This window comes from Schistocerca gregaria, chromosome X (assembly GCF_023897955.1).
Source record: "Schistocerca gregaria isolate iqSchGreg1 chromosome X, iqSchGreg1.2, whole genome shotgun sequence".
Taxonomy (NCBI): Eukaryota; Metazoa; Arthropoda; class Insecta; order Orthoptera; family Acrididae; genus Schistocerca; species Schistocerca gregaria.
Genome location: NC_064931.1, coordinates 162,997,690 through 163,006,593, shown reverse-complemented (window position 1 = coordinate 163,006,593; position 8,904 = coordinate 162,997,690). Strand labels below are relative to the sequence as shown.

Here is an 8,904-nt window from a genome sequence, read left to right as displayed (position 1 = left end):
GCTGACACTGACGGCGGCGGTGCACAAATGCTGCGCAGCTAGCGCCATTCGACGGCCAACACCGCGGTTCCTGGTGTGTGCGCTGTGCCGTGCGTGTGATCATTGCTTGTACAGCCCTTTCGCAGTGTCCGAAGCAAGTATGGTGGGTCTGACACACCGGTGTCAATGTGTTCTTTTTTCCATTCCCAGGAGTGTACCATACCACACGTTAAATACAACGCCGTTCTCCATTCAGAACAATCAGTAAGTGACACAGAAGTCACAACAACAAATGTATGAAAAATTCAAGACAGCAAAACACACAAAATTTATAAGTAATCAAGATATTTTGCGCCAGAAATTCTTATGATTGTGCAAAACTAATTTTCCTCAGTGCACTGAATTTCAACAAGTAAAAATAGCGATCTAGTGGCGGAAATCGCATCTGAAAGTAACAGAAGGTGCCATCGATTCACGATCCTAGTAGCGGTCATATCCAATGTACCATCCCACACGTTAACCCAACGCCGTTCTCCATCCAGAACAATCAGCAAGTGACACAGAAATCACAGCAACAAATGTATGAAAAATGCAAGGCAACAGAACACACAAAATTTAGAAGTAATCAAAATATTTAGCGCGATAAATTCTTATGTTTGTGCAAAACTAATTTTCCTCAGTGCACTGAATTTCGACAAGTAAAAATAGAGATCTAGTGGCGGAAATCGCATCTGAAAGTAACAGAAGGTTCCATCGATTCACGATCCTAGTAGCGGTCATCAAATTGCATGATTACTCTGCACTTGAGGTACGTTTGCAAGGAGACAGACCATGATCTGATGGCAGCACAAATATGCAACGATCTCACTTACCAACCTTCTGAGTCAGCTGGTTGGCAATCTGGATCAAAATATGGATAATGCAATCTAAATTTATCTATCACTGAACAGACCTCGATGGATTTATTCTGCGCCGCGCGGGACTGGCCGAGCGGTCTTGGGCGCTGCAGTCATGGACCGTGCGGCTGGTCCCGGCGGAGGCTTAAATGGCTCTGAGCACTATGGGATTTAACACCTGAGGTCATCAGTCCCCTAGGCTTAGAACTACTTAAACCTAACTAACCTAGGGACACCACACACATCCATGCCCCAGGCAGGATTCGAAACTGCGACCGTAGCAGCAGCGCGGTTCCGGTCTGAAGCGCCTAGAACCGCTCGGTCACAACGGCCGGCCCCGGCGGAGGTTTGAGTCCGCCCTCGGGCATGGGTGTGTGTGTTTGTCCTTAGGATAATTTAGGTTAAGTAGTGTGTAAGCATAGGGAGTGATGACCTTAGCAGTTAAATCCCATAAGATTTCACACACACATTTATTCTGAACAGAAGTTATACTACGTTCTTGCAGCTGAGAACAAGTGGCGAGATTGTGATCTTGTTTGCCCTAACAAGCCAGAGCAGCAATACAATACCCCTTTTATCGATGTGCAGCGCTACCTCAGGCGTCGGTTGTGGTTGCAGCGTCTGCAGAACATCACTGTGTGGCGCCTGCAATTCCCTATCGCTGGCACGAAATATGCAAAGTCGCTCTTACCAATCTGTTAGACGGATCGCAATTACTCGCTAGTGGAGCCCTGAAATCTCGGCAGATTCCAGCATGTGACACTGCTGTTCGTCAGTCACACCATGTACCAATTTGACCCATACGGCGGTGCACACAATGAGATCAAACTTCAAGCGGCAGATTTGTCATGCGTAAGATGGCCCTCAGCACTGCGAGTTGCCAGAGATGTCTGAGGTCTAAACTGCTGGTACACCTCAGCCCACACCACACGCTTCCCAGTCAAGACCGGTGCTAGTGCAGAGTCATAATCTACATCTACATCTACATATACATATATACTCCGCTAGCCACCAAGCGGTGTGTGGCGGAGGGCACAATTCCTGCCAAAGTCATTTCTCTCCCCCCCCCCCCCCCCCCCCCCCGCTGTGTTCCACTCGCGGATCGCTCGAGAAAAAAACGCCTCAGTACGAGCTCTTATTTCCCTTATTTTTGAATGATGATCATTACGCGATTTGAAAGTTGGTGGTAAAAATATATGCTCTACATCCTCGGCGAAGATCGGATTTCGGAATATAGTGAGCAGACCCTTCTGTTTAGCGCGTCGTCTATCTGCAAGTGTGTCCCAATTCCAACTTTCAATGAGATTTGTAACGCTGTCGCGATGGCTAAATGTACCAGTCACGAGTCTTGCCGCTCTTCTTTGGACCTTCTCAGTCTCTTCAATCAGACCCAACTTTTAAGGGTCCCATACAGACGAACAATACTCCAAGACTGGACGAACTAACGTATTGTAAGCTATTTCCTTGTTGAACGACTGCATCGCTTCAGGATTCTACCAATAAACGGCAATCTAGAGTACGCCTTAACCGTTACTTGTGTAATCTGATCATTCCTTTTGAGATAAAGATACTTGACTGATGTTACGGCTTCCAAAGACTGATCATTTATTTTGTACTCACACATTAATGGGGATTTTCGCCTTGTTATACGCAGTAGGTTACACTTTCTAATATTGAGAGCTAACTGGCACTCATTACACCACGCATTTATTTTCTGCAAATCCTCATTGATTTGTTCACAACTTTCGTGTGATTCTACTTTCCTGTAGACTACAGCATCATCGGCAAACAGTCTAAGGCCGCTGTCAATACCATTAACCAGATCGTTTATGTAAATCGTAAAAAGCAGAGGACCTATTACACTGCCGGGGCCAAACCTGAAGTTACTCTTGTTTCTGTTGAAGTCACCCCGTTCAGGACGACATACTGCTCCCTTTCTGTTAGAAAACTTTCTATCCAATCGCATATGTCATTGTATAGACCGTAAGCGCGCACTTTTTGTAGCAAGCGACAGTGCGGAACTGAGTCGAACGCATTTCGAAAGTCGAGAAATATGACATCAACCTGGGAGCCGGTATCTAGAGCCTGTTGTATATCATGCAAAAAGAGGGCCAGCTGTTTCTCGCATGATCGCTGTTTCCTAAAACCTTGCTGGTTTCTGCAGATGGGCTTCTCAGAGTCTAGAAAGGTCATTATGTCTGAACACAAAGTATGTTCCATGATTCTACAACAAATCGATGTCAGTGAAAATGGCCGGTAATTATGTGCATCCGATTTTCTACCCCTTTTATAGACTACTATGACCTGGGCCCTCTTCCAGTCCCATGGAATTTTTCGCTATTCCAATGATCTCAGATGATGGATAAGAATGGTGCTATATTTGTAGCGTAGTCAACATAAAGTCTTACGGGGATACCGTCTGGGCCAGATGCCTTTCTGACGTCTAAGGATCTTAATTATTTTACAATCCCAGATACACTAAACATTATGTCAGCCATACTTTCGTTTGTTCGATAACTGAAAGGGGGAATGGTGCTGCAGTCCTCTGTCGTAAACGAGTTTTTGAAACCTAGGTTTAGAATTTCGGCCTTCTGTTTATCATCACTAGTTACATTACCCGTTCTGTCAGTAAAAGAAGGTCTTGAATTATTTGTAACGTTCATAGATTTTACGTACGGCCAAAATTTTTTGGAGTTATTTTTAGAATGTGCAAATAAAATATTGCTTTCTAATTCGTTAAAAGAGTCTCTCATTGTCCTTCTGACAGCTGCTTTCATTTCGCATAATTTCTGTTTGTCAGCGGGGCAGTGAGTACGTTTAAAACGACTGTGCAAAATTCTCTGCTTACTCAGCAACTTCCTAATATGTTTGTTGTACCAAGGTGGATCCTTTCCTTCCCCTATACTTTTGCTAGACACATACTTCTCTAGTACATGGTGGACAATACCTTTAAATTCCGACCAAAGATACTCAATATCTTTGTGACCCGCAGTGAATGCTTGGAGCTGTTCCCTTTTTTCTTTCTTTCTTTTTTTTTTTTTTTTTTTTTTTTTTTTTTTTACAACTTCGACTGACATAGAAGCCACAATACCTTATTCTAGATTAATTTCCTCAAATAGATGAGTTCTGTTTGTCGCCAGGACAAGTGTCCCAAGGTTAGTCCACTCATAACAAAAGTAAGAGCAGTTTTCTCTCCAGACGAGAGTCTGAATTCGAAGATCCATTCTAGACAGACATATAAATTGGAAGACTATCTCCAGACAGCAGTCTGAATCAGAAGACCAAGTACCACCTCTTCCCACTTTCCATCGAACCTTGGGAAGCTCCTAAAAGCACTCCCACAGCCGCACCCACAAGGGTTTCATGCAAATCACTAGACTCCACGAGTTCGATGTCTTCACCGTAACTCTCTGCTCTACTCATAGGCCAATCCTAATCAAAGTTAGCAACATAATTATCTTTTCACGAGAAGTGGCCCATTCCTGACTCACAAATTCCCGTGCGGAGATGAGGAGATGTGCTCCCGACTTGTTTTCCTCCCATGGCCACTTTGGGCAGCATGTTATTTTGAGTTTCCATATAGCTCTAAAGTGAATAAAACATTTATAATGGTGGTCATCATCTGGGCTGCCTTAACGATACGGCATGTCCAGCCAGGGGCCGCAGCTAAACCAAGAGAAGTGCTTTTGTGTTCCAACGTTTCAGAGCCACCATAAATGTTTTTTCTAAAGGTGCTTTGAAGGCCTGAGGCTTCCCAAAAAACTCTGAAGCCAATAGGACGGCACCACCTGATGACTCCCACGATAGCTCCTTTCCACGACGAAAATGGACACATGCGAATTTTTATGGCCGCCATCCCTGTTCACAATAGCCGTTTACTACGTCGTCATAACGCATTGTCTGGGCGACCTAGATTTCTCTCGCGCCCCCGATCTCTGCTATGGCAAGAGGCGCCTAACAAGTAGACCCAGGTAGGCCGTTTTTCGCCCATCGACTGAACTCATTGTCTACACACGGTGTGAGAACTTCTTGGACTCAGTATTCTGTCCCTGGTAAGTGATTTGAGACGTTCTTTTCCATAATAGCTGCACGTGACTTTCAAGCCTCGACGTCCACTCCGAGATTTACTGTTAACTGGTCCACTGCCTGCTTGTTTTCAGCTCGAGGAAAATACTATTCGAAGGAGAGCCAGAGCCACAAGAAAGACCCCGCATGCATTAACAATGTACACGCTTCTATCTGCTGATGCTGTTAACTTCCTGTCATCTCACAAACATGATGTTCTGGGTGAAAAGTCAACATTAAGTTGTACTCTTGAACGTGGATAAGAATGGCCGGCCGCAGTGGCCGTGGGGTTCTAGGCGCTACAGTCTGGAACCGCGCGACCGCTACGGTCGCAGGTTCGAATCCTACCTCGGGCATGGATGTGTGTGATGTCCTTAGGTTAGTTAGGTTTAAGTAGTTCTAAGTTTTAGGAGACTGATGACCTCAGAAGTTAAGTCCCATAGTGCTCAGAGCCATTTGAACCATTTTTGAATAATAAGAGCGTGACTCGTCCTCTCTCAAACAGATCAATAAAAAAAATACTCCGTGAACCGGACAAACGGGAAGGAACGGTTCCACAAATCAACTGGTTATTATTTCATGCAAATACAATTTATTGATAAGTTAAAATTTAACTTAAATTCAAATAAATAAGTACTGCAATTTAAATCTTAGCCCACATTTTAAAAGAAATATAACATGCTTTTAACAATAATAAAAAAAAGGGCCAGCTGCACAAAAGTTCAGTGGAAATTTGCAGTTTAAATCTTGAGTCCACAGTTTAGAGCAATATAACTTTCTTTCTTTCACTTGCGCCTTTGTCTCGCAATGTTCGCAGGGTCGGCGTGGTTACAACGGATTTAGCAAGGTTAGTGTGTAGGGGTGGTCGGATGCCCTTCCTACCTCCACCCCATACCCCCCAGGACGGAATCAGTGTACCCTGACTGCCTGCGTCTAGTGTAAACCATGAAATAGTGCGGAAGTGTTACAAATGTCTGCGTGTCGTGTAACTGAGGCGGGGTGTGGGGACCAGCCCGTTATTCACCTAGCAGGATGTGGAAAACCGCCTAAAAACCACATCCAGGCTGACAGACACACTGGCCCACGTCGTTAATCCGCCGGACGGATTCGATCTGGGGCCAGAGCGCCTACCCGAGTGCAGGAAGTAGCGCATTAGCGCTCTCGGCTAACCTGGCGGGTTTTAGAGCAATATAACATGCTTTTAATAATATTAATAAGAAGATAACCAGCTATGTATAAGTTCAGGTGATACTTACAATTTAAAACTCAAAGCCACAGTTTTAAGAAATATAAAATGTTTTTAATAATAATAAGAAAAGGGCCAGCTACGTAAAAGTTCAGGTGAAGTTGCACTGTAAATCTTAAGGCGACAGATTGGAGAAATATTATTACAAGGTTACTCTTTTCAGACTACTGTAGTCAAACGAAGCCACACTTAATATTCATCTTGTGTAAGGTGACGGCGCTGCATGGAGGCAAGAGGTGCCTTTAGATGGTAGTTTTTAAACAAACAATCGGGTGGCGTATCCTGGTGATCGGTCCAGGGTGAAGGAGACGAACCAGGCTGCGAGCAACGTGAAGCGGCAGTCCATACAACCCATGAATTGCGGTGTCACTATCCAACGATCGGACAGCCACTAAGATTCCCCTTTACACAGCCGGAGGCCCGCAGTAACTGGCGGACGTAACGACGGCAGACCCCAATAACCGACCAACACGTCCCACACAACGCTCGTCCAATAGGCAATTTCCTGTGTGAGACAGATGCGGCTTTCGCAGACCAACTTGGCTGAGACTGCCCAACTCAAACCCGATGTCACAAAACAATTCGGCTCTACCCGTGCAACTCCGCTGTCTCAGACCAACTGCCTTCCCAGCCAGGAACCGCCACGCAACCAGCACTTCGTCCTTGGCTGACTCCGACCAAAGATGCTTATTGAACAAATAGCAATTCGATAGCAAACTCGAGCCTGTGGTGCCAGACAAGACCCACGCGAAGAAAAATATGGCGCCACGGCTCACTCCTGTTCCTGAAAAAAAAAGTTAAAAACGTTGAAAGAAAGGCAGTTATGGGTATTGCTCGCGTAAATTGGAAAATCTGGGCTCGAGATCTAGTCCAGCACAAATTTTCATACGATGCAAATGCGTTTCATAATTTAATGTGATTGTCAACTGTCAGCAGTATCTGTTCTATACTACACTAAAGCCCGTATGACACGGAGCAAGATTCGCTGTAAGTTTCCTTGCTGGATCGTGCGACGGCTCCGTCGTCTGTTTGCGGGCTACCTCGCTGGGAACCTTGTAAGATTTCCAGGATAGGTCCGGTGTTATTTTTCTTGTAACGTTTCCTGCGTGCTACCTGCGTTGGCCAATCATGAGACGTTTCGTTTGTGACGTCAGACGCGGAAAGCTTGGGCGGGAAGCCTTTGTTGATAATCGCTTTTCTGCTGTTGTGAGATGCGGTAGGAAGTTCTTATAATGGCACCGCAATGGTCCAAGGAAGCGATTGAAGCATTGATATGTACTTATAGGGAAGAACAGTTTCTGTACGTCGTGAAAAGCGCAAACTATTATAATAAACACTTGCGTGCAGAAGCACTCGAAAGAGTTATAAGTGCCGTGTGTCTTGTTCGACCATATACGACGAGCAAGGAGTGCTATAGCAAAATGCAAAGTTTAAGTACTCAATTTAAAGTGGAGTACGCCAAAGTAAAATCATCGATAAGCAGTGGCGCTGGGATGAATTGCCTGACGCATCACTGTGTCTTTCTTATGAATCAGAGGCGAAACCATACAAAGCAGTCCTTCAGATACCAATACATCAATTCGTATAAAATTTGCAAAGGATGTACGATCTTCTACCCTACAAAATAAAGTCGTATATAACAGTCCTTATTGGTATATTTATAAAGTGAAACATTGATGAAATGGTGATACTTTTCAAACAAAAGTAGGTGTTATGCGAACTAACCTCAACTCTTTATGAAGCATGGAGAGCACACCTTTTCCAGAGTTTCTGCTCTTAATCCAGTTTTTGTCCATTCTTTCTTTCTTCTTCTCTCATTAGCATGCATTTCTGCGTCGTTTAGCACCAAAACAGCTAATAACGCCAGTTTACTCTGAACATCTGTACCTGAAGAAACCATCTTCGTTCGATACAACATGCAGCCGATCACAACACAACTAGCAGCCGATCTTGCACCGTTGGAGAGCTTCGGCGTGGAAGATAGTCGGCTCCATTCCCTGCAAGCCGGCAGCATGCACGCCATCTCGCAAACTTGCGGCGAACCTTGCTCCGTGTGAAAACTCCGCCCAAACATGCCATGAAGGGCCAACTGTACCGACCGGCCGCCATGTCATCCTCAGCCAACAGGCGTCACTGGATGCGGATATGAAGCGGCATGTAGTCAGCACACCGGTCTCCCGGCCGTGTGTCAATTTACGAGACGGGAGCTGCCACTTCTCAGTCAAGTAGCTCCTTAGGTTGACTCACAAAGTCTGAGTGCACACCGCTTGCCAACAGCGCTCGGCAGACCGGGTGGTCACCCATCCAAGTGCTAGCCCAACCCTACAGCGCTTAACTTCGGTGATCTGACGGGAACCGGTGGTGCCACTGCGACAAGACCGTTGGCATCTGTTATACACAAACACTGTAAAATACGAATATTACTCTGTTGTACTTTCTTTTTATAAATAATGTACTATCGTCGAAATTCAAGGGCATGTCCTAGGCGTAATTCGTTTGTGACTGTTGGTTATCGCTGCAACGGACTGCAGTGTTTATGTTATGTTCAATTTCTCTATAGCCATGAGGCCCCAAATGCTAATCGCAACTTCTCGATGAAATTTGGATGGCTTTTTGCTGGTTGCAACTACTGCCAACTTATTGCGTCTAACAATAAGTGGACAACTGTAAAAGCAAATCCAGGGTGACAAAGGGAAATGGCTTCATAACTGCTTCCCT

General features: G+C 45.1%; 1 pseudogene; it reads right to left on the bottom strand.

Annotated features, from left to right (window-relative positions):
- Positions 1-8,454: 8,454 nt before the first annotated feature.
- Positions 8,455-8,572, bottom strand: LOC126299716 (5S ribosomal RNA; annotated as a pseudogene).
- Positions 8,573-8,904: the final 332 nt, after the last annotated feature.